Here is a 26,176-nt window from a genome sequence, read left to right as displayed (position 1 = left end):
TGATTTGAACCTCTCCTGTGAGTCCTGTTTTAGATTCCGATGCTTCACTTCAGGTTTACTGTATTACTTGGACCCCCTTATTGACTTTGAAACACGGAAATTGCATCCGAATTTAATACAAAAGGCACAATGCCGACTTAAGTACGTGAGGATTGACACTCTAACTTTCTATGACGTGAACCTCTCCTGTGAGTCCAGTTTTAGATTCCGATGCTTCACATCGGGGTTACTTTATCTTTGGATCCTCTTATTGACGATGTAAGACGGAAATTGCATCCGAATTTAATACAAAAGCACAATGCCGACTTAAGTACAAGAGGACTGACACTCATACTTTCTATGACTTGAGATTCTCCAGTGAGTCCAGTTTTAGATTCCGATGCTTCACTGCAGGTTTACTGTAACCCTTGGATCATCTTATTGACGATGAAACACAGAAATTGCATCCGAATTTGATACAAAAGGCACAATGCCGACTTAAGTACACGAGGACTGACACTCTAACTTTCTATGATTTGATCTTCTCCTGTGAGTCCAGTTTTAGTTACCGATGCTTCACTTTAGGTTTACTGTATCCCTTGGACCCTCTTATTGACGATGAAACACAGAAATTGCATCCGAATTTACTACAAAAGGCACAATAACGACTTAAGTACAAGAGGACTGACACTCTAACTTTCTATGATTTGAACCTGTCCTGTGAGCCCAGTTTTAGACTCCGATGCTTCACTTCAGGTTTACTGTATACCTTGGACCTTCTTATTGACGATGAAACACAGAAATTGCATGCGAATTTAATACAAAAGGCACAATGCCGACTTAAGTACAACAGGACTGACACTCTAAATTTCTATGTTTTGAACCTATCCTGTGAGTCCAGTTTTAGATTCCGATGCTTCGCTTCAGGTTTACTGTATACCTTGGACCTTTTTATTGACGATGAAGCACAGAAATTGCATCCGAATTTAATACAAAAGGCACAATGCCGACTTAAATAAAAGAGGACTGACAATCAAACTTTCTATAATTTGAACCTCTCCTGTGAGTCCAGATTTAGATTCTGATGCTTCACTTCAGGCTTACTGTATCCCTTGGACCGTCTTATTGACGATGAAGCACAGAAATTGCATCCGAATTTAATAGAAAAGGCACAATGCCGACTTAAGTACAAGAGGAGTGACACTCTGACTTTCTATGATATAACCTCTCCTGTGAGTCCAGTTTTAGATTCCGATGCTTCACTTCAGGTTTACTTTATCTTTGGACCCTCTTATTGACGGTGAAACACGGAAATTGCATCCGAATTTAATACAAAAGGCACAATGCCGACTTAAGTACAAGAATACTGACACTCTAACTTTCTATGATTTGAACCTCTCCAGTGAGTCCAGTTTTACATTCCGATGCTTCACTTCAGGTTTACTGATTCGCTTGGACCGTCTTATTGACGATGAAGCACAAAAATTGCATCCGGATTTAATGCAAAAGGAACAATACCGACTTAAGTACATGAGTATTGACACTCTAATTTTCTATGATTGGAACCTCTACTGTGAGTCCAGTTTTAGATTCCGATGCTTCACTTTAGGTTTTCTGTATACCTTGGACCTTCTTACTGACACTGAAACACAGTAATTGCATCTGAATTTAATACAAATAGCACAATGCCGACTTAAGTACAAGAGGACTGACAATCAAACTTTCTATGATTTGAACCTCACCGGTGAGTCCAGTTTTAGATTCCGATGCTTCACTTCAGGATTACTGTATCCCCTGGACCTTCTTATTGACGATGAAACACAGATATTGCATCCGTATTTAATACAAAAGGCACAATGCCGACTTAAGTACAAGAGGATTGACACTCTAACTTTCTATGATTTGAACCTCTCCTGTGAGTCCTGTTTTATATTCCGATGCTTCACTTCAGGTTTACTGTATCCCTTGGACCCCCTTATTGACTTTGAAACACGGAAATTGCATCCGAATTTAATACAAAAGGCACAATGCCGACTTAAGTACAAGAGGATTGACACTCTAACTTTCTATGATGTGAATCTCTCCTGTGAGTCCAGTTTTAGATTCCGATGCCTCACATCAGGTTTACTTTATCCTTGGATCCTCTTATTGACGATGTAACACGGAAATTGCATCCGAATTTAATACAAAAGTCACAATGCCGACTTAAGTACAAGAGGATTGACACTCTAACTTTCTATGATTTGATCTTCTCCTGTGAGTCCAGTTTTAGTTTCCGATGCTTCACTTCAGGTTTACTGTATCCCTTGGACCTTCTTATTGACGATGAAACACAGATATTGCATCCGAATTTAATACAAAAGGCACAATGCCGACTTAAGTAAAAGAGGACTGACAATCAAACTTTCTATTATTTGAACCTCTCCTGTGAGTCCAGATTTAGATTCTGATGCTTCACTTCAGGTTTACTGTATCCCTTGGACCTTCTTATTGACGATGAAACACAGATATTGCATCCGAATTTAATACAAAAGGCACAATGCCGACATATGTACAAGAGGATTGACACTTTAACTTTCTATGAACTGAAGCTCCCCTGTGAGTCCAGTCTTAGATTCCGATGCTTCACTTCAGGTCTACTGTATACCTTGGACCTTCTTATTGACGATGAAACACAGAAATTGCATCGGAATTTAATACAAAAGGCACAATGCCGACTTAAGTACAAGAGGAGTGACACTCCGACTTTCTATGATGTAACCTCTCCTGTGAGTCCAGTTTTAGATTCCGATGCTTCACTTCAGGTTTACTGTATCCCTTGGATCATCTTATTGACGATGAAACACAGAAATTGCATCCGAATTTAATACAAAAGGCACAATGCCGACTTAAGTACAAGAGGACTGACACTCTAACTTTCTATGATTTGATCTTCTCCTGTGAGTCCAGTTTTAGTTTCCGATGCTTCACTTTAGGTTTACTGTATCCCTTGGACCCTCTTATTGACGATGAAACACAGAAATTGCATCCGAATTTACTACAAAAGGCACAATAACGACTTAAGTACAAGTGGACGGACACTCTAACTTTCTATGATTTGAACCTCTCCTGTGAGCCCAGTTTTAGACTCCGATGCTTCACTTCAGGTTTACTGTATACCTTGGACCTTCTTATTGACGATGAAACACAGAAATTGCACGCGAATTTAATACAAAAGGCACAATGCCGACTTAAGTACAACAGGACTGACACTGTAAATTTCTATGTTTTGAACCTATCCTGTGAGTCCAGTTTTAGATTCCGATGCTTCGCTTCAGGTTTACTGTATACCTTGGACATTTTTATTGACGATGAAGCACAGAAATTGCATCCGAATTTAATAGAAAAGGCACAATGCCGACTTAGGTACAAGAGGACTAAAACTCTGACTTTCTATGATGTGAACCTCTCCTGTGAGTCCAGTTTTAGATTCCGATGCTTCACTGCAGGTTTACTGTATCCCTTGGATCATCTTATTGACGATGAAACACAGAAATTGCATCCGAATTTAATACAAAAGGCACAATGCCGACTTAAGTACAACAGGGTTGACACTCTAAATTTCAATGTCTTGAACCTATCCTGTGAGTCCAGTTTTAGATTCCGATGCTTCACTTCAGGTTAACTGTATACCTTGCACCATCTTATTGACGATGAAACACAGAAATTGCATCCGAATTTAATACAAAAGGCACAATGCCGACATAAACACATGAGGAATGACACTATAGCTTTCTATGATCTGAACCTCTCCTGTGAGTACAGTTTTAGATTCCGGTGCTTCACTTCAGGTTTACTGTATACCTTGGACCTTCTTATTGACGATGAAGCACAGAATTTGCATCCGAATTTAATACTAAAGGCACATTACCGGCTTAAGTACATGCGGACTGACACTCTAACTTTCTATGATTTGAACCTCTCCTGTGAGTCCAGTTTTCGATTCCGATGCTTCACTTCAGGTTAACTGTATCCCTTGGACCTTCTTATTGACGATGAAACACAGAATTTGCATCCGAATTTAATACAAAAGGCACAATGCCGACTTAAGTAAAAGAGGACTGACAATCAAACTTTCTATTATTTGAACCTCTCCTGTGAGTCCAGATTTAGATTCTGATGCTTCACTTCAGGTTTACTGCATCCCTTGGACCGTCTTATTGACGATGAAGCACAGAAATTGCATCCGAATTTAATAGAAAAGGCACAATGCCGACTTAAGTACAAGAGGAGTGACACTCTGACTTTCTATGATGTAACCTCTCCTGTGAGTCCAGTTTTAGATTCCGATGCTTCACTTCAGGTTTACTTTATCCTTGGACCCTCTTATTGACGATGAAACACGGAAATTGCATCCGAATTTAATACAAAAGGCACAATGCCGACTTAAGTACAAGAGGACTGATACTCCTACTTTCAATGATTTAAGCGTCTCCTGTGAGTCCAGTCTTAGATTCCGATGCTTCACTGCATGTTTACTGTATCCCTTGGATCATCTTATTGACGATGAAACACAGAAATTGCATCCGAATTTAATACAAAAGGCACAATGCGACTTATTTACAAGAGGACTGACACTCTAACTTTCTATGATTTGATCTTCTCCTGTGAGTCCATTTTTAGTTTCCGATGCTTCACTACAGGTTTACTGTATCCCTTGGACCTTCTTATTGACGATGAAACACAGAAATTGCATCCGAATTTAATACAAAAGGCACAATGCCGACTTAAGTACAAGAGGACTGACACTCTTACATTCTATGATTTGAACCTCTCCTGTGAGTCCAGTTTTAGATTCGTACGCTTCACTTCAGGTTTACTGCATCCCTTGGACCTTCTTTTTGACGATGAAACACAGTAATTGCATCTGAATTTAATACAAAAGGCAAAATGCCGACTTAAGTACAAGAGGACTGAAACTCTAACTTTCTATGATTAGAACCTCTCCTGTGAGTCCAGCTTTAAATTCCGATGCCTCACTTCAGGTTCACTGTATCCCTTGGCCCTTCTTATTGACGATGAAACGCAGGAATTGCATCCGAATTTAATACAAAAGGCACAATGCCGACTTAAGTACAAGAGGACTGACACTCTAACTTTCTATGATTTGAACCTCTCCTGTGAGTCCAGTTTTAGATTCCGATGCTTCACATCAGGTTTACTGATTCCCTTGGACCCTCTTATTGACGATGAAGCACAGAAATTGCATCCGGATTTAATACAAAAGGCACAATGCCGACATAAGTACAAGAGGATTGACACTCTAACTTTCTATGATTTGAACCTCTCCTGTGAGTCCTGTTTTAGATTCTGATGCTTCACTTCAGGTTTACTGTATTACTTGGACCCCCTTATTGACTTTGAAACACGGAAATTGCATCCGAATTTAATACAAAAGGCACAATGCCGACTTAAGTACGTGAGGATTGACACTCTAACTTTCTATGACGAGAACCTCTCCTGTGAGTCCAGTTTTAGATTCCGATGCTTCACATCGGGGTTACTTTATCTTTGGATCCTCTTATTGACGATGTAAGACGGAAATTGCATCCGAATTTAATACAAAAGCACAATGCCGACTTAAGTACAAGAGGACTGACACTCATACTTTCTATGACTTGAGATTCTCCAGTGAGTCCAGTTTTAGATTCCGATGCTTCACTGCAGGTTTACTGTAACCCTTGGATCATCTTATTGACGATGAAACACAGAAATTGCATCCGAATTTGATACAAAAGGCACAATGCCGACTTAAGTACACGAGGACTGACACTCTAACTTTCTATGATTTGATCTTCTCCTGTGAGTCCAGTTTTAGTTACCGATGCTTCACTTTAGGTTTACTGTATCCCTTGGACCCTCTTATTGACGATGAAACACAGAAATTGCATCCGAATTTACTACAAAAGGCACAATAACGACTTAAGTACAAGAGGACTGACACTCTAACTTTCTATGATTTGAACCTGTCCTGTGAGCCCAGTTTTAGACTCCGATGCTTCACTTCAGGTTTACTGTATACCTTGGACCTTCTTATTGACGATGAAACACAGAAATTGCATGCGAATTTAATACAAAAGGCACAATGCCGACTTAAGTACAACAGGACTGACACTCTAAATTTCTATGTTTTGAACCTATCCTGTGAGTCCAGTTTTAGATTCCGATGCTTCGCTTCAGGTTTACTGTATACCTTGGACCTTTTTATTGACGATGAAGCACAGAAATTGCATCCGAATTTAATAGAAAAGGCACAATGCCGACTTAGGTACAAGAGGACTGACACTCTGACTTTCTATGATGTGAACCTCTCCTGTGAGTCCAGTTTTAGATTCCGATGCTTCACTGCAGGTTTACTGTATCCCTTGGATCATCTTATTGACGATGAAACACAGAAATTGCATCCGAATTTAATACAAAAGGCACAATGCCGACTTAAGTACAACAGGGTTGACACTCTAAATTTCAATGTCTTGAACCTATCCTGTGAGTCCAGTTTTAGATTCCGATGCTTCACTTCAGGTTAACTGTTTACCTTGCAACATCTTATTGACGATGAAACACAGAAATTGCATCCGTATTTAATACAAAAGGCACAATGCCGACATAAGTACAAGAGGAATGACACCCTAGCTTTTTTTGATTTGAACCTCTCCTGTGAGTCCAGTTTTCGATTCCGATGCTTCACTTCAGGTTAACTGTATACCTTGCACCATCTTATTGACGATGAAACACAGAAATTGCATCCGAATTTAATACAAAAGGCACAATGCCGACATAAACACATGACGAATGACACTCTAGCTTTCTATGATCTGAACCTCTCATGTGAGTACAGTTTTAGATTCCGATGCTTCACTTCAGGTTTACTGTATACCTTGGACTTTCTTATTGACGATGAAGCACAGAATTTGCATCCGAATTTATTACTAAGGGCACATTACCGACTTAAGTACAAGAGGACTGACACTCTAACTTTCTATGATTTGAACCTCTCCTGTGAGTCCAGTTTTCGATTCCGATGCTTCACTTCAGGTTAACTGTATCCCTTGCACCTTCTTATTGACGATGAAACACAGAATTTGCATCCGAATTTAATACAAAAGGCACAATGCCAACTTAAGTACAAGAGGACTGACACTCTAAGTTCCTATGATTTCAACCTCTCCTGTGAGTATAGTTTTAGATTCCGATGCTTCACTTCAGGTTTACTGTATACCTTGGACCTTCTTAATGCCGATGAAGCACAGAAATTGCATCCGAATTTAATACAAAATGCACAATGCCGACTTAAGTACAAGAGGACTGACACTCTAACTTTCTATGATTTGAACCTCTCCTGTGAGTCCAGTTTTAGATTCCGATGCTTCGCTTCAGGTTTACTGTATACCTTGGACCTTCTTATTGACGATGAAGCACAGAAATTGCATCCGAATTTAATAGAAAAGGCACAATGCCGACTTAAGTACAAGAGGACTGACACTCTGACTTTCTATGATGTGAACCTCTCCTGTGAGTCCAGTTTTAGATTCCGATGCTTCACTGCAGGTTTACTGTATCCCTTGGATCATCTTATTGACGATGAAACACAGAAATTGCATCCGAATTTAATACAAAAGGCACAATGCCGTCTTAAGTACAACAGGACTGACACTCTAAATTTCAATGTCTTGAACCTATCCTGTGGGTCCAGTTTTAGATTCCGATGCTTCACTTCAGGTTAACTGTATACCTTGCAACATCTTATTGACGATGAAACACAGAAATTGCATCCGTATTTAATGCAAAATTCACAATGCCGACATAAGTACAAGAGGAATGACACCCTAGCTTTCTATGATTTGAACCTCTCCTGTGAGTCCAGTTTCAGATTCCGATGCTTCACTTCAGGTTAACTGTATCCCTTGCACCTTCTTATTGACGATGAAACACAGAATTTGCATCCGAATTTAATACAAAAGGCACAATGCCAACTTAAGTACAAGAGGACTGACACTCTAAGTTTCTATGATTTCAACCTCTCCTGTGAGTCCAGTTTTAGATTCCGATGCATCACATCAGGTTTACTGTATACCTTGGACCTTCTTAATAACGATGAAGCACAGAAATTGCATCCGAATTTAATACAAAAGGCACAATGCCGACTTAAGTACAAGACGACTGACACACTAACTTTCTATGATTTGAACCTATCCTGTGAGTCCAGTTTTAGATTCCGATGCTTCGCTTCAGGTTAACTGTATACCTTGGACCTTCTTATTGATGAAGAAACACAGAAATTGCATCCGAATTTAATAGAAAAGGCACAATGCCAACTTAAGTACAAGAGGAGTGACACACTGACTTTCTATGATGTGAACCACTCCTGTGAGTCCAGTTTTAGATTCCGATGCTTCACTTCAGGTTTACTGTATCCCTTGGATCATCTTATTGACGATGAAACACAGAAATTGCATCCGAATTTAATACAAAAGGCACAATGCCGACTTCTTTACAAGAGGACTGACACTCTAACTTTCTATGATTTGAACCTCTCCTGTGAGTCCAGTTTCCTATTCCGATGCTTCACTTCAGGTTAACTGTATACCTTGCACCATCTTATTGACGATGAAACACAGAAATTGCATCCGAATTTAATACAAAAGGCACAATGCCAACTTAAGTACAAGAGGACTGACACTCTAAGTTTCTATGATTTGAACCTCTCCTGTGAGTCCAGTTTTAGATTCCGATCCTTCACTTCAGGTTTACTGGATCCCTTGGACCCTCTTATTGACGATGAAACACGGAAATTGCATCTGAATTTAATACAAAAGGCACAATGCCGACTTAAGTACAAGAGGACTAACACTCCTACTTTCAGTGATTTGAACCTCTCCTGTGAGTCCAGTTTTAGAAACCGATGCTTCACTTCAGGTTTACTGGATCCCTTGGACCCTCTTATTGACGATGAAACACGGAAATTGCATCTGAATTTAATACAAAAGGCACAATGCCGACTTAAGTACAAGAGGACTAACACTCCTACTTTCAGTGATTTGAACCTCTCCTGTGAGTCCAGTTTTAGATTCCGATGCTTCACTTCAGGTTTACTGTATCCCTTGGACCTTCTTATTGACGATGAAACACAGAAATTGCATGCGAATTTAATACAAAAGGCACAATGCCGACTTAAGTACAACAGGACTGACACTCTAAATTTCTATGTTTTGAACCTATCCTGTGAGTCTAGTTTTAGATTCCGATGCTTCGCTTCAGGTTTACTGTATACCTTGGACCTTCTTATTGACGATGAAGCACAGAAATTGCATCCGAATTTAATAGAAAAGGCACAATGCCGACTTAAGTACAAGAGGGCTGGCACTCTGACTTTCTATGATGTGAACCTCTCCTGTGAGTCCAGTTTTAGATTCCGATGCTTCACTGCAGGTTTACTGTATCCCTTGGATCATCTTATTGACGATGAAACACAGAAACTGCATCCGAATTTAATACAAAAGGCACAATGCCGACTTAAGTACAACAGGACTGACACTCTAAATTTCAATGTCTTGAACCTATCCTGTGAGTCCAGTTTTAGATTCCGATGCTTCACTTCAGGTTAACTGTATACCTTGCAACATCTTATTGACGATGAAACACAGAAATTGCATCCGTATTTAATACAAAAGGCACAATGCCGACATAAGTACAAGAGGAATGACACCCTAGCATTCTATGATTTGAACTTCTCCTGTGAGTCCAGTTTCAGATTCCGATGCTTCACTTCAGGTTTACTGTATACCTTGAACCTTCTTATTGACGATGAAGCACAGAATTTGCATCCGAATTTAATACTAAAGGCACATTACCGACTTAAGTACAAGAGGACTGACACTCTAACTTTCTATGATTTGAACCTCTCCTGTGAGTCCAGTTTTCGATTCCGATGCTTCACTTCAGGTTAACTGTATACCTTGCAACATCTTATTGACGATGAAACACAGAAATTGCATCCGAATTTAATACAAAAGGCACAATGCCAACTTAAGTACAAGAGGACTGACACTCTAAGTTTCTATGATTTCAACCTCTCCTGTGAGTCCAGTTTTAGATTCCGATGCTTCACTTCAGGTTTACTGTATACCTTGGACCTTCTTAATGCCGATGAAGCACAGAAATTGCATCCGAATTTAATTCAAAAGCCACAATGCCGACTTAAGTACAAGAGGACTGACACTATTACTTTCTACTATTTGAGCCTCTCCTGTGAGTCCAGTTTTAGATTCCGATGCTTCACTGCAAGTTTACTGTATCCATTGGATCATCTTATTGACGATGAAACACAGAAATTGCATCCAAATTTAATACAAAAGGCACAATGCCGACTTATTTACAAGAGGACTGAAACTCTAACTTTCTATGATTTGAACCTCTCCTGTGAGTCCAGTTTTCTATTCCGATGCTTCACTTCAGGTTAACTGTATACCTTGCACCATCTTATTGACGATGAAACACAGAAATTGCATCCGAATTTAATACAAAAGGCACAATGCCAACTTAAGTACAAGAGGACTGACACTCTAAGTTTCTATGATTTGAACCTCTCCTGTGAGTCCAGTTTTAGATTCCGATGCTTCACTTCAGGTTTACTGGATCCCTTGGACCCTCTTATTGACGAGGAAACATGGAAATAGCATCCGAATTTAATACAAAAGGCACAATGCCGACTTAAGTACAAGAGGACTAACACTCCTACTTTCATTGATTTGAACCTCTCCTGTGAGTCCAGTTTTAGATTCCGATGCTTCACTTCAGGTTTACTGTATCCCTTGGAACTTCTTATTGACATTGAAACACAGAAATTGCATGCGAATTTAATACAAAAGGCACAATGCCGACTTAAGTACAACAGGACTGACACTCTAAATTTCAATGTCTTGAACCTATCCTGTGAGTCCAGTTTTAGATTCCGATGCTTCACTTCAGGTTAACTGTATACCTTGCAACATCTTATTGACGATGAAACACAGAAATTGCATCCGTATTTAATACAAAATTCACAACGCTGACATAAGTACATGAGGAATGACACCCTAGCTTTCTATGATTTGAACCTCTCCTGTGAGTCCAGTTTCAGATTCCGATGCTTCACTTCAGGTTTACTGTATTTCTTGGACCTTCTTATTGACGATGAAGCACAGAATTTGCATCCGAATTTAATACTAAAGGCACATTACCGACTTAAGTACAAGAGGACTGACACTCTAACTTTCTATGATTTGAACCTCTCCTGTGAGTCCAGTTTTCGATTCCGATGCTTCACTTCAGGTTAACTGTATACCTTGCACCGACTTATTGACGATGAAACACAGAAATTGCATCCGAATTTAATACAAAAGGCACAACGCCAACTTAAGTACAAGAGGACTGACACTCTATGTTTCTATGATGTGAACCTCACCTGTGAGTCCAGTTTTAGATTCCGATGCTTCACTGCAGGTTTACTGTATCCCTTGGATCATCTTATTGACGATGAAACACAGAAATTGCATCTGAATTTAATACAAAAGGCACAATGCCGACTTAAGTACAAGAGGACTGACTTTCTAACTTTCTATGATTTGATCTTCACCTGTGAGTCCAGTTTTAGTTTCCGATGCTTCACTTCAGGTTTACTGTATCCCTTGGTCCTTCTTATTGACGATGCAGCACAGATTTTGCATCCGAATTTAATACAAAAGGCGCAGTGACGACTTAAGTACTAGAGGACTGACACTCTATTTATCTATGATTTGAACCTCTCCTGTGAGTCCAGTTTTAGATTTCGATGCTTCACTTCAGATTTACTGTATCCCTTGGACCTTGTTATTGACGATGATGCACAGAAATCGCATCCGAATTTAATACAAAAGGCACAATGCCGACTTAAGTAAAAGAGGACTGACACCCTAACTTTCCATGATTCGAACCTCTCCTGTGAGATCAGTTTTAAATTCCGTTGCTTCACTTCAGGTTTACTGTATACCTTGGACCTTCTTATTGACGATGAAACACAGAAATTGCATCCGAATTTAATACAAAAGGCACAATGCCGACTTAAGTACAAGAGTACTGATAATCTAACTTTCTATGATTTGAACCTCTCCTGTGAGTCCAGTCTTAGATTCCGATGCTTCACTTCAGGTTTACTTTATCCCCTGGACCTTCTTATTGACGATGAAACACAGAAATTACATCCGAATTTAATACAATAGGCACAATGCCGACTTAAGTACAAGAGGACTGACACTCCTACATGCTATGATTTGAACCTCTCCTGTGAGTCCAGTTTTAGATTACGATGCTTCACTTCAGGTTTACTGTATCCCCTGGACCTTCTTTTTGACGATGAGACACAGTAATTGCATCTGAATGTAATACAAAAGGCACAATGCCGACTTAAGTACAAGAGGGCTGACACTCTAACGTTCTATGATTAGAACCTCTCCTGTGAGGCCAGTTTTAAATTCCGATGGTTCACTTCAGCTTAACTGTATCCCTTGGTCCTTCTTATTGACGATGAAACACTGGAATTGCATTCGAATTTAATACAAAGGGCACAATGCTGAATTAAGTACAAGAGGACTGACACTCCTAAATTCTATGATTTGAACCCCTCCTGTGAGTCCAGTTTTAGATTCCGATGCTTCAATTCAGGATTACTGTATCCCTTGGACCTTCTTATTGACGATGAGACACAGAAATTGCATCCGAATATAATAAAAAAAGCACAATGCCGACTTAAGTACAAGAGGAGTGACACCCTAACTTTCTATGCTTTGAACCTCTCCTGTGATCCAGTTTTGGATTCCGATGCTTCACTTTAGGTGTACTGTATCCCTTGGACCTTTCTATTGACGATGAAGCATAGATTTTGCATCCGAATTTAATACAAAAAGCCCAATGCCGACTTAAGTACAAGAGGACTGACACTCTAACTTTCTATGATTTGAACCTCTCCTGTGAGTCTAGTTTTAGATTCCGATGCTTCACTTCAGGTTTACTGTATCCCTTGCACCTTCTTATTGACGATGAAACACAGAAATTGCATCCGAATTCAATACAAAAGGCACAATGCCGACTTAAATACAAGAAGACTGACACTCCTACATTCTATGATTTGAACCTCTCCTGTGAGTCCAGTTTTAGATTTCGATGCTTCTCTTCAGGTTTACTGTATCCCTTGGACTTTCTTATGTCGATGATACACAGAAATCGCATCCGAATTTAATACAAAAGGCACAATGCCGACTTAAGTACAAGAGGACTGACGTTCCTACATTCTATGATTTGAACTTCTCCTGTGAGTCAAGTATTAGATTCCGATGCTTCACTTCAGGTTTACTGCATCCATTGGACCTTCTTTTTTAAGATGAAACACAGTAATTGCATCTGAATTTAATACAAAAGGAGCAATGCCGACTTAAGTACAAGAGGACTGACACTCTAACTTTCTACGATTAGAACCGCTCCTGTGAGTCCGGTTTTAGATTCCGATGCTTCACTTCAAGTTTACTGTATCCCTTGTACCTTCTTGTTGACGATGAAGCACAGATTTTGCAGCGAATATAATACAAAAGGCAGAATGCCGACTTAAGTACAATTGGACTGACAGTCTAACTTTCTATGATTTGAACCTCTCCTGTGAGTCTAGTTTTAGAATCCGATGCTTCACTTCAGGTTAACTGTATCCCTTGCACCTTCTTATTGACGATGAAACACAGAAATTGCATCCGAATTTAATACAAAAGGCTCAATGCCGACTTAAGTACAAGAGGACTGACACTCTAACTTTCTATGATTTGAACCTCTCCTGTGAGTCCAGATTCAGATTCCGATGCTTCACTTCAGGTTTACTGTATCCCTTGGACCTTCTTATTGACGATGAAACACAGAAATTGCATCCGGATTTATTACAAAAGGCACAATGATGACTTAAGTACAAGAGGACTGACACTCTAACTTTCTGTGAATTGATCTTCTCCTGTGAGTCCAGTTCTAGTTTCCGATGCTTCACTTCAGGTATAATGTATCCCTTGGTCCTTCTTATTGACGATGCAGCACAGATTTTGCATCCGAATTTAATACAAAAGGCGCAATGACGACTTAAGTACTAGAGGACTGACACTCTAACTTTCTATGGTTTGAACCTCTGCTGTGAGATCAGTTTTAAATTCCGTTGCTTCACTTCAGGTTTACTGTATACCTTGGACCTTCTTATTGACGATGAAACACAGAGATAGCATCCGAATTTAATACAAAAGGCACAATGCCAACTTAAGTACAAGAGTACTGACAATCTAACTTTCTATGATTTGAACCTCTCCGGTGAGTACAGTTTTAGATTCCGATGCTTCACTTCAGGTTTACTATATCCCTTGGACCTTCTTATTGACGATGAAACATGGAAATTGCATCCGAATTTAATACAAAAGGCACAATGCCGACTTATGTACAAGAGGACTGACACTCCTACATTCTATGATTTGAACCTCTGCTGTGAGATCAGTTTTTAATTCCGTTGCTTCACTTCAGGTTTACTGTATACCTTGGACCATCTTATTGACGATGAAACACAGAAATAGCATCCGAATTTAATACAAAAGGCACAATGCTAACTTAAGTTCAAGAGGAATTACACTCTAACTTTCTATGCTTTGAACTTCTCCTGGGAGTCCAGTTTTGGATTCCGATACTTCACTTTACTTGTACTGTATCCCTTGGACCATTCTATTGACGATGAAGCTTAGATTTTGCATCCGAATTTAATACAAAAGGCACAATGCCGACTTAAGTACAAGAGGACTGGCACTCTAACTTTCTATGATTTGAACCTCTCCTGTGAGTCCAGTTTTAGATTCCGATGCTTCACTTCAGGTTTACTGTATCCCTTGCACCTTCTTATTGACGATGAAACACAGAAATTGCATCCGAATTCAATACAAAAGGCACAATGCCGACATAAATACAAGAGGACTGACACCCCTACTTTCTATGATTTGAACCTCTCCTGTGAGTCCAGTTTTAGATTCCGATGCTTCACTTCAAGTTTGCTGTACCCTTTGGACCTTCTCATTGACGACGTAACACAGAAATTGCATCCGAAATTAATACAAAAGGCACAATGCCGACTTACATACAAGAGGACTGACACTCTAAATTTCAATGGTTTGAGCCACTCCTGTGGGTCCAGTTCCAGATTCCGATGCTTCACTTCAGGTTTACTGTATCCCTTGGACCTTCTTATTGACGATGAAACACAGGAATTGCATACGAATTTAATACAAAAGGCATAATGCTGACTTAAGTACAAGAGGACTGAAACTCCTACTTTCTATGATTTGAACCCCTCCAATGAGTCCAGTTTTCGATTCCGATGCATTACTTTAGGTTTACTGTATCCCTTGGACCTTCTTATTGACGATGAAACACAGAAATTGCATCCGAATTTAATACAAAAACACAATGCCGACTTAAGTACAAGTGGACTGACACTCTAACTTTCTATGATTTGAACCTCTCCTGTGAGCCCAGTTTCAGATTCCGATGCTTCACTTCATGTTTACTGTATACCTTGGACCTTCTTATTGACGATGAAGTACAGAAATTGCATCCAAATTTATTACAAAAGCCACAATGGCGACTTAAGTACAAGAGGACTGACACTCTAACTTTCTATGATTTGAACTCCTCCTGTGAGTCCAGTTTTAGATTCCGATGCTTCACTTCAGGATTACTGTATCCCTTGGACCTTCTTATTGACGATGAAACACAGAAGTGCATCCGAATATAATACAAAAAGCACAATGATGCCTTAAGTACAAGGGGACTGACACTCTAACATTCTATGATTTGAACCTTTCCTGTGAGTCCAGTTTTAGATTCCGGTGCATCACTTCATGTGTACTGTATACCTTGGACCTTCTTGTTGACGATGAAGCACAGAAATTGCATCCGAATTCAATAAAAAAAGGCACAATAACGACTTAAGTACAAGAGGACTGACACTCTAACTTTTTAAAATTTGAACCTCTCCTGAGAGTCCACTTTTAAATTCCGATGCTTCACTTCATGGCTCGCATCTCGTGGTCGTGCGGTAGCGTTCTCGCTATCCACGCCCGGGTTCCCGGGTTCGATTCCCGGCGGTGTCAGCGACTTTCTCTGCCTCGTGATGGCTGGGTGTTGTGTGCTGTCGTTAGGTTAGTTAGGTTTAAGTAGTTCTAACTTCTAGGCTACTTATGACAACAGCAGTTGAGGCCCATAGTGCTCAGAGCCATTTGAACCATATTTTTCACTTCAGGTTCACTGTATACCTTGGAACTTCTAATTGACGATGAAGCATAGAAATTGCATCCGAATTTAATACAAAAGTCACATTGCCGTCGTAAGTACAAAAGGACCGACACTCTAACTTTCTATGATTTGAACCTCTCCTGTGAGTCCTGTTTTAGATTCCGATGCTTCACTTCAGGTTTACTGCATCAGTTGGACCTTCTTATTGACGATGAAACACTGAAATTGCATCCGAACTTAATACAAAAGGCGCAATGTCGACTTAAGTACAAGACTACTTTCTATGTTTTGAACCTCTCCTGTGAGTCCAGTTTTAGATTCCGGTGGTTCACTTCAGGTTAACTGTATCCCTTGCGCCTGCTTATTGACAGTGAAACACAGAAATTGCATCCGAATTTAATACAAAAATCACAATGCCGACTTAAGTACAAGAGGTCTGACACTCTAAGTTTCTATGATTTGAACCTCTCCTGTGAGTCCAGTTCTAGATTCCGATGTTTCACTTCAGGTTTACTGTATACCTTGGACCTTCTTATTGACGATGAAGCACAGAAATTGCATCCGAATTTAATACAAAAGGCACAATGCCGACTTAAGTACAAGAGGACTGACACTCTATCTTTCTATAATTTGAACCTCTCCTGTGAGTCAGTTTTAGATTCCGATGCTTCAATTCAGGTTAACTGTATTCCTTGCACCTTCTTATTGACGATGAAACACAGAAATTGCATCCGAATTTAATACAAAAGGCTCAATGCCGACTTAAGTACAAGAGGATTGACACTCTAAGTTTCTATGATTTGAACCTCTCCTGTGAGTCCAGTTTTAGATTCCGATGCAACACTTTAGGTTTACTGTATCCCTCGGACCTTCTTACTGACGATGAAACACAGAAATTGCATACGAATTTAATACAAAAAGCACAATGCCGACTTAAGAACAAGTGGACTGACACTCTAACTTTCTATGATTTGAACCTCTCCTGTGAGCCCAGTTTCAGATTCCGAAGCTTCACTTCATGTTTACTGTATACCTTGGACCTTATTATTGACGATGAAGTACAGAAATTGCATCCGAATTTAATACAAAAGGCATAATGCTGACTTAAGTACAAGAGGACTGAAACTCCTACCTTCTATGATTTGAACCCCTCCAATGAGTCCAGTTTTCGATTCCGATGCAACACTTTAGGTTTACTGTATCCCTCGGACCTTCTTATTGACGATGAAACACAGAAATTGCATCCGAATTTAATACAAAAAGCACAATGCCGACTTAAGTACAAGTGGACTGACACTCTAACTTTCTATGATTCGAACCTCTCCTGCGAGTTCAGTTTTAAATTCCGTTGCTTCACTTCAGGATTACTGTATACCTTGGACCATCTTATTGACGATGAAACACAGAAGCTGCATCCGAATTTAATACAAAAGGCACAATGCCGACTTAAGTCCAAGAGTACTGACAATCTAACTTTCTATGATTTGAACGTCTCCTGTGAGTCCAGTTTTGGATACCGATGCTTCACTTCAGGTTTACTGTATCCCTTGGACCTTCTTATTGACAATGAATCGCAGAAAATGCATTTGAATTTAATACAAAAGGCACAATGCTGACTTAAGTATAAGAGGACTAACACTCCTACATTCTATGATTTGAACCTCTCCTGTGAGTCCAGTTTTAGATTCCGATGCTTCACTTCAGGTTTACTGCATCCCTTGGACCTTCTTTTTTAAGATGAAACACAGTAATTGCACCTGAATTTAATACAAAAGGAGCAATGCCGACTTAAGTACAGGAGGACAGACACTCTAACTTTCTACGATTAGAACCGCTCCTGTGAGTCCGGTTTTAGATTCCGATGCTTCCCTTCAGGTTTACTGTATCCCTTGTACCTTCTTGTTGACGATGAAGCACAGATTTTGCAGCGAATATAATACAAAAGGCAGAATGCCGACTTAAGTACAATTGGAATGACAGTCTAAATTTCTGTTATTTGAACCTCTCCTGTGAGTCTAGTTTTAGAATCCGATGCTTCACTTCAGGTTAACTGTATCCCTTGCACCTTCTTATTGACGATGAAACACAGAAATTGCATCCGAATTTAATACAAAAGGCTCAATGCCGACTTAAGTACAAGAGGACTGACACTCTAACTTTCTATGATTTGAACCTTTCCTGTGAGTCCAGATTTAGATTCCGATGCTTCACTTCAGGTTTACTGTATACCTTGGACCTTCTTATTGACGATGAAACACAGAAATTGCATCCGGATTTATTACAAAAGGCACAATGATGACTTAAGTACAAGAGGACTGACACACTAACTTTCTATGATTTGATCTTCTCCTGTGAGTCCAGTTCTAGTTTCCGATACTTCACTTCAGGTATACTGTATCCCTTGGTCCTTCTTATTGACGATGCAGCACAGATTTTGCATCCGAATTTAATACAAAAGGCGCAATGACGACTTAAGTACTAGAGGACTGACACTCTAACTTTCTATGATTTGAACCTCTCCTGTGAGATCAGTTTTAAATTCCGTTGCTTCACTTCAGGTTTACTGTATACCTTGGACCTTCTTATTGACGATGAAACACAGGAATAGCATCCGAATTTAATACAAAATGCACAATGCCGACTTAAGTACAAGAGTACTGACAATCTAACTTTCTATGATTTAAACCTCTCCGGTGAGTACAGTTTTAGATTCCGATGCTACACTTCAGGTTTACTATATCCCTTGGACCTTCTTATTGACGATGAAACATGGAAATTGCATCCGAATTTAATACAAAAGGCACAATGCCGACTTAAGTACAAGAGGACTGACACTCCTACATTCTATGATTTGAACCTCTCCTGTGAGTCCAGCTTTAGATTCCGATGCTTCACTTCAGGTTTACTGCATCCCTTGGACCTTCTTATTGACGATGAAACACAGAAATTGCATCCGAATTTAATACAAAAGGCACAATGCCGACTTAAGTACAAGAGGACTGACACTCTAACTTTTATTATGATTTGAACCCCTCCTGTGAGTCCAGTTTTAAATTCCGATGCTTCACTTCAGGTATACTGTATCCCTTGGTCCTTCTTATTGACGATGCAGCACAGATTTTGCATCCGAATTTAATACAAAAGGCGCAATGACGACTTAAGTACTAGAGGACTGACACTCTAACTTCCTATGATTTGAACCTCTCCTGTGAGATCAGTTTTAAATTCCGTTGCTTCACTTCAGGTTTACTGTATACCTTGGACCTTCTTATTGACGATGAAACATGGAAATTGCATCCGAATTTAATACAAAAGGCACAATGCCGACTTAAGTACAAGAGGACTGACACTCCTACATTCTATGATTTGAACCTCTCCTGTGAGTCCAGCTTTAGATTCCGATGCTTCACTTCAGGTTTACTGCATCACTTGGACCTTCTTTTTGACGATGAAACACAGTAATTGCATCTGAATTTAATACAAATAGCATAATGAGGAGTTAAGTACAAGAGGACTGACACTCTAACTTTCTATGATTAGAACCTCTATTGTGAGTTCAGTTTTAAATTCCGATGCTTCACTTCAGCTTTACTGTATCCCATGGACCTTCTTATTGACGATGAAACACTGGAATTGCATCCAAATTTAATACAAAAGGCACAATGCTGACTTAAGTACAAGAGGAATGACACTCTAACTTTCTATGCTTTCAACCTCTCCTGGGAGTCCAGTTTTGGATTCCGATACTTCACTTCACTTGTACTGTATCCCTTGGACCTTTCTATTGACGATGAAGCTTAGATTTTGCATCCGAATTTAATACAAAAGGCACAATGCCGACTTAAGTACAAGAGGACTGGCACTCTAAATTTCTATGATTTGAACTTCTCCTGTGAGTCCAGTTTTAGATTCCGATGCTTCACTTCAGGTTTGCTGTACCCTTTGGACCTTCTCATTGACGAAGTAACACAGAAATTGCATCCGAAATTAATACCAAAGGCACAATGCCGACTTACATACAAGAGGACTGACACTCTAACTTTCAATAGTTTGAGCCACTGCTGTGGATCCAGTTCCAGATTCCGATGCTTCACTTCAGGTTTACTGTATCCCTTGGACCTTCATATTGTCGATGAAACACAGGAATTGCATACGAATTTAATACAAAAGGCATAATGCTGACTTAAGTACAAGAGGACTGAAACTCCTACTTTCTATGATTTGAACCCCTCCAATGAGTCCAGTTTTCGATTCCGATGCAACACTTTAGGTTTACTGTATCCCTCGGACCTTCTTATTGACGATGAAACACAGAAATTGCATCCGAATTTAATACAAAAAGCACAATGCCGACTTAAGTACAAGTGGACTGACACTCTAACTTTCTATGATTCGAACCTCTCCTGTGAGTTCAGTTTTAAATTCCGTTGCTTCACTTCAGGATTACTGTATACCTTGGACCATCTGATTGACGATGAAACACAGAAACTGCATCCGAATTTAATACAAAAGGCACAATGCCGACTTAAGTCCAAGAGTACTGACAATCTAACTTTCTATGATTTGAACGTCTCCTGTGAGTCCAGTTTTGGATACCGATGCTTCACTTCAGGTTTACTCTATCCCTTGGACTTTCTTATTGACAATGAATCGCAGAAATTGCATTTGAATATAATACAAAAGGCGCAATGCTGACTTAAGTATAAGAGGACTAACACTCCTACATTCTATGATTTGAACCTCTCCTGTGAGACCAGTTTCAGATTCCGATGCTTCACTTCAGGTTTACTGCATCCCTTGGACCTTCTTATTGACGATGAAACACAGTAATTGCATCTGAATTTAATACAAAAGGCACAATGCCGGCTTAAGTACAAGAGGACTGACACTCTAACTTTCTATGATGTGAACTTCTCCTGTGAGTCCAGTTTTAGATTCCGATGCTTCACTTCAGCTTTACTGTATCCCTTGGACCTTCTTATTGACGATGATACACTGGAATTGCATCCGAATTTAATACAAGAGGCACAATGACTACTTAAGTACAAGATGACTGACACTCTAACTTTCTATGATTTGAACCTCTTCTGTGAGTCCAGTTTTAGATTCCGATGCTTCACTTCATGTGTACTGTATACCTTGGACCATCTTGTTGACGATGAAGCACAGATATTGCATCCGAATTAATAAAAAAAGGCACAATAACGACTTAAGTACAAGAGGACTGACACTCTAACTTTTTATGATTTGAACCTCTCCTGAGAGTCCACTTTTAAATTCCGATGCTTCACTTCATGGCTCGCATCTCGTGGTCGTGCGGTAGCGTTCTCGCTATCCACGCCCGGGTTCCCGGGTTCGATTCCCGGCGGTATCAGCGACTTTCTCTGCCTCGTGATGGCTGGGTGTTGTGTGCTGTCGTTAGGTTAGTTAGGTTTAAGTAGTTCTAAGTTCTAGGCTACTTATGACAACAGCAGTTGAGGCCCATAGTGCTCAGAGCCATTTGAACCATATTTTTACTTCAGGTTTACTGTATCCTTTGGACCTTCTTATTGACGATGAAACACAGAAATTATATCCGAATTTAATACAAAAGGCACATTGCTGACTTAAGTACAAGAGGACTGACACTCCTAGTTTCTATGATTTGAACCTCTCCTGTGAGTCCAGTTTTAGTTTCCGATGCTTCACTTCAGGTTTACTGTATCCCTTGGTCCTTCTTATTGACGATGAAGCACAGATTTTGCATCCGAATTTAATACAAAAGGCACAATGACTACTTAAGTACAAGATGACTGACACTCTAACTTTCTATGATTTGAACCTCTTCTGTGAGTCCAGTTTTAGATTTCGATGATTCACTTCAGGTTTGCTGTATCCCTTGGACCTTCTTATTGACGATGAAACACAGAAATCGCACCTGAAACAAATACAAAAGGCTCAATGCCGACTTAAGTACAAGAGGATTGACACTCTAAGTTTCTATGATTTGAACCTCTCCTGTGAGTCCAGTTTTAGATTCCGATGCTTCACTTCAGGTTTAATGTCTCCCTTGGACCTTCTTATTGACGATGAAACACAGAAATTGCATCCGAATTCAATACAAAAGGCACAATGCCGACTTAAATACAAGAGGACTGACACCCCTAGTTTCTATGATTTGAACCTCTCCTGTGAGTCCAGTTTTAAATTCCGATGCTTCACTTCAGGTTTACTGTATCCTTTGGACCTTCTCATTGACGATGTAACACAGAGATTGCATCCGAATTAAATACAAAAGGCACAATGCCGACTTAAATGCAAGAGGACTGACACTCTAACTTTCAATGATTTGAACCTCTCCTGTGAGTCCAGTTTCAGATTACGATGCTTCACTTAAGGTTTACTGTATCCCTTGGACCTTCTTATTGACGATGAAACACAGGAATTGCATCCGAATTTAATACAAAAGGCACATTGCTGACTTAAGTACAAGAGGACTGACACTCCTAGTTTCTATGATTTGAAAGTCTCCTGTGAGTCCAGTTTTAGTTTCCGATGCTTCACTTCAGGTTTACTGTATCCCTTGGTCCTTCTTATTGACGATGAAGCACAGATTTTGCATCCGAATTTAATACAAAAGGCACAATGCCGACTTAAGTACAAGAGGACTGACACTCTAACTTTCTATGATTCGACCCTCTCCTGTGAGTTCAGTTTTAAATTCCGTTGCTTCACTTCAGGATTACTGTATACCTTGGACCATCTTATTGGCGAAGAAACACAGAAACTGCATCCGAATTTAATACAAAAGGCACAATGCCGACTTAAGTCCAAGAGTACAGACAATCTAACTTTCTATGATTTGAACGTCTCCTGTGAGTCCAGTTTTAGATACCGATGCTTCACTTCAGGTTTACTGTATCCCTTGGACCTTCTTATTGACAATGAATCGCAGAAATTGCATTTGAATTTAATACAAAAGGCACAATGCTGACTTAAGTATAAGAGGACTAACACTCCTACATTCTATGATTTGAACCTCTCCTGTGAGTCCAGTTTTAGATTCCGATGCTTCACTTCAGGTTTACTGCATCCCTTGGACCTTCTTATTGATGATGAAACACAGTAATTGCATCTGAATTTAATACAAAAGGCACAATGCCGGCTTAAGTACAAGAGGACTGACACTCTAACTTTCTATGATGTGAACTTCTCCTGTGAGTCCAGTTTTAGATTCCGATGCTTCACTTCAGCTTTACTATATCCCTTGGACCTTCTTATTGACGATGAAACACTGGAATTGCATCCGAATTTAATACAAAAGGCACAATGCTGACTTAAGTACAAGAGGACTGACACTCCAACATTCTATGATTTGAACCACTCCTGTGAGTCCAGTTTTAGATTCCGATGCTTCACTTCAGGATTACTGTATCCCTTGGACCTTCTTATTGACGATGAAACACAGAAGTGCATCCGAATATAATACAAAAAGCACAATGCCGACTTAAGTATAAGGGGACTGACACTCTAACTCTCTGTGATTTGAACCTTTCCTGTGAGTCCAGTTTTAGATTCCGATGCTTCACTTCATGTGTACTGTATACCTTGGACCTTCTTGTTGACGATGAAGCACAGAAATTGCATCCGAATTAATAAAAAAAGGCACAATAACGACTTAAGTACAAGAGGACTGACACTCTAACTTTTTATGATTTGAACCTCTCCTGAGAGTCCACTTTTAAATTCTGTTGCTTCACTTCATGGCTCGCATCTCGTGGTCGTGCGGTAGCGTTCTCGCTATCCACGCTTGGGTTCCCGGGTTCGATTCCCGGCGGTGTCAGCGACTTTCTCTGCCTCGTGATGGCTGGGTGTTGTGTGCTGTCGTTAGGTTAGTTAGGTTTAAGTAGTTCTAAGTTCTAGGGGACTTATGACAACAGCAGTTGAGGCCCGTAGTGCTCAGAGCCATTTGAACCATATTTTTACTTCAGGTTTACTGTATACCTTGCAACTTCTTACTGACGATAAAGCACAGAAATTTCATCCGAATTTCATACAAAAGTCACAATGCCGTCGTAAGTACAATAGGACCGACACACTAACTTTCTATGTTTTGAAACTCTCCTGTGAGTCCAGTTTTAGATTCCGATGCTTCACTTCAGGTTTACTGTATCAGTTGGACATTCTTATTGACGATGAAACACAGAAATTGCATACGAATTTAATACAAAAGGCACAATGCCGACTTAAGTACAAGAGGTCTGACAATCTAACTTTCTATGATTCGAACCTCCCCTGTGAGTCCAGTTTTAGATTCCGATGCTTCATTTCAGGTTTACTGTATCCCTTGGACCTTCTTATTGACGATGAAGCACATATTTTGCATCCGAATTTAATACAAAAGGCACAATGTCGTTTTAAGTACAAGTGGACTGACACTCTAACTTTCTATGAATTGAACCTCTCCTGTGAGTCCAGTTTTAGATTCCGATGCTTCACTTCAGGTTTACTGTATCACTTGGACTTTCTTATTGACGATGAAACACAGAAATTGCATCCGAATTTAATACAAAAGGCACAATGCCGACTTAAGTACAAGAGGACTGACACTCTAACTTTCCACGATTTGAACCTCTCCTGTGAGTCCAGTTTTACATTCTGATGCTTCCCTTCTGGTTTACTATATCCCTTCGACCTTCGTATTGACGATGAAACACAGAAATTGCATCCGAATTTAATACAAAATGCACAATGTCGACTTAAGTACAAGATTACTTTCTATGATTTGAACCTCTCCTGTGAGTCCAGTTTTAGATTCCGGTGCTTCACTTCAGGTTAACTGTATCCCTTGCACCTTCTTATTGACAATGAAACACAGAAATTGCATCCGAATTTAATACAAAAGGCACAATGCCGACTTAAGTACAAGAGGACTGACACTCTAACTTTCTATGATTTGAACCTCTCCTGTGAGTCCAGTTTAAGATTCCGATGCTTCACTTCAGGTTAACTGTATCCCTTGCACCATCTTATTGACGATGAAACACAGAAATTGCATCACAATTTAATACAAAAGGCTCAATGCCGACTTAAGTACAAGAGGACTGACACTCTCACTTTCTATAATTTGAACCTCTCACGTGAGTCCAGTTTAAGATTCCGATGCTTCACTTCAGGTTTACTGTATCCCTTGGCCATTCGTATTGACGATGAAACACAGAAATTGCATCCTTATTCAATACAAAAGGCACAATGCCGACTTAAGTACAAGAGGACTGACAATCTAACTTTCTATAATTTGAACCTCTCCTGTGAGTCCAGTTTTAGATTCCGATGCTTCACTTCAGGTTAACTGTATCCCTTGGACCTTCTTATTGACGACGAAACACATAAATTGCATCCGAATTTTATACAAAAGGCACAATGCCGTTTTAAGTACAAGAGGACTGACACTCTAACTTTCTATGATTTGAACCTCTCACGTGAGTCCAGTTTAAGATCCTGATGCTTCACTTCAGGTTTACTGTATCCCTTGGACATTCGTATTGACGATGAAACACAGAAATTGCATCCGAACTTAATACAAAAGTCACACTGCCGACTTAAGTGCAAGAGGTTTGACACTCTAACTTTCTATGATTTGAACCTGTCCTGTGAGTCCAGTTTTAGATACCGATGCCTCACTTCAGGTATACTGTATCAATTGGACCTTCTTATCGACGATGAAACACAGAAAATGCATCCGAATTTAATACAAAAGGCACAATGCCGACTTAAGTTCAAGAGGACTGACACTCTCACTTTCTATAATTTGAACCTCTCCTGTGAGTCCAGTTTTAGATTCCGATGCTTCACATCAGGTTTA

The sequence above is a fragment of the Schistocerca serialis genome, chromosome 4 (genome assembly GCF_023864345.2).
Source record: "Schistocerca serialis cubense isolate TAMUIC-IGC-003099 chromosome 4, iqSchSeri2.2, whole genome shotgun sequence".
In the NCBI taxonomy this organism is placed as follows: Eukaryota; Metazoa; Arthropoda; class Insecta; order Orthoptera; family Acrididae; genus Schistocerca; species Schistocerca serialis.
This window is presented reverse-complemented; position numbering follows the sequence as displayed.